This window comes from Anguilla rostrata, chromosome 9, assembly GCF_018555375.3.
Source record: "Anguilla rostrata isolate EN2019 chromosome 9, ASM1855537v3, whole genome shotgun sequence".
Lineage (NCBI taxonomy): Eukaryota > Metazoa > Chordata > Actinopteri > Anguilliformes > Anguillidae > Anguilla > Anguilla rostrata.
This window is the reverse complement of record NC_057941.1, coordinates 5,019,622-5,021,146: the sequence shown is the minus strand read 5'-3', so window position 1 is coordinate 5,021,146 and position 1,525 is coordinate 5,019,622. Positions and strand designations below refer to the sequence as shown.

The following is a 1,525-nucleotide window of genomic DNA, read 5'->3' as shown; positions in this document are numbered from 1 at the left end:
GTCGTCTCTTTTGTGTACATTCAGGTAATCGTGTGTAAATGCTACAATGTTGCGTTTCTTCCATTGAAGTGTGATCCGTGCTTATCGGCGCTCAACAGTTGTCTCACTTTGCATTGTTCTGGAGGCTAATCCTCCCCGCTGGATGCAAGTACTGTGACATCACAATGGCGGTCGGAATCTTTCTGGGTTTGCTTGGGAAGTGTTCCGTGTCTACGACCAGATCAGTGAAAGACAATCGATTTCAAAGGAAGCGGACGGAACAGAACTTTAAGGGCGATTAGACAGGGCAGCAGTTCATTGACACTTTGACCACAGGCTTTGCTGTACGCTTTGCACTGATGTCGCAAGGGGGATCATTCATCGCTGGCATGGTGGCCAAGTGGTAAGGCGTTGGTCTCGTAAACCAAAGATCATGGGTTCGACCCCCATCCGTGCCTGTATTTTGCTATGGACAATTTCAAATGCTGGCTTTGCTGTCCTTCCATGGTTGATTATATCTTGTCAACGAGTAAATAATAATTCCAAACATGTCTTCCTTATGGGTGGAAGTGCTTCTCTAATTAGATAATGATTAGTGCTGAACTGTTTTAGGACTGTAAGTCCCATACTTACCTTTTTCATTTATAGTTTTTATTCTTTTGTGGTTAAAATGTACAGAAGATAAGGATGAAGAATAAAACACGATTGAGATAGTCAAAGCAAAGTTGCAGATGAGGTGGGATGAGATGGGATGAGCACAGATCGAAAAACAAAACTAAAGTCGGGATCGCTTTTGTTTATTTTCCCCAACTTTGGCTGCAGTCAGACGGTCTAATGCAGGGGTGTCAAACTGAATTCCCAGGGGCCCATGGGTGTCCGGGGATTTTTTTGTGTGGTTTTTCGTTCAATCGCCCTGCAATTAAGGCTTTGATAACGAGGTGTGTGTTTGGACTCTTCAGCCAATCGATGGCTTGAATGAACCGCTGGACCCCTAGAGCAGCCTAAAAGCCAGCAGACGCAACAGCGCCCCCCCATGACTGGAGTTTGACACCTCATGCTTTAACACCTGGCACCTTACACTTCAAAGCTTTGGGAGACCTAGAAGGTCCCGGACAGCGGAAGCGTTACCAGCGGGCACGTACGCCAGCGAGTGACGGGTAATCGATACGCACGTCGCCCGGCGCCTTCGCCAGAAGGCACAGCCGGCTGTCCCTTTCAGGAGGAAGCTGCGGGAAAGCGTCCGCCCTAAACAAACAGCCTCTCCGTGGCTTGACTCTCGAAAAGCCTCTTCGCTTTTTGTCTGAAGTGTCCTTTCAGCCTCTACAGGGGGACTATCTTTTTACGTGGGCCCTGATGTGTTGTTGGATTTTTTTTTTGTTTTCAATGCTGGTTTCTTCACCCCCCCACCCCCACCCCACCTAATTGCGTTCTGTTTCCTGAACCTGAAGTAAGAGCGAGAAGTGGTCCGTGGCCTTTGTTCGCCAGACGGTCTCGTCTTCCTCTCTTGTCCACTCACAACCCGCCATGTGGCTACATCTGTCACGGG

General features: G+C 48.4%; 1 non-coding gene across 1 annotated transcript; it reads left to right on the top strand.

Annotated features, from left to right (window-relative positions):
* Positions 1 to 365: 365 nt before the first annotated feature.
* On the top strand, positions 366 to 437 carry trnat-cgu (transfer RNA threonine (anticodon CGU)). Its single transcript has one exon. It is a non-coding gene; the product is annotated as a tRNA-Thr (tRNA).
* Positions 438 to 1,525: the final 1,088 nt, after the last annotated feature.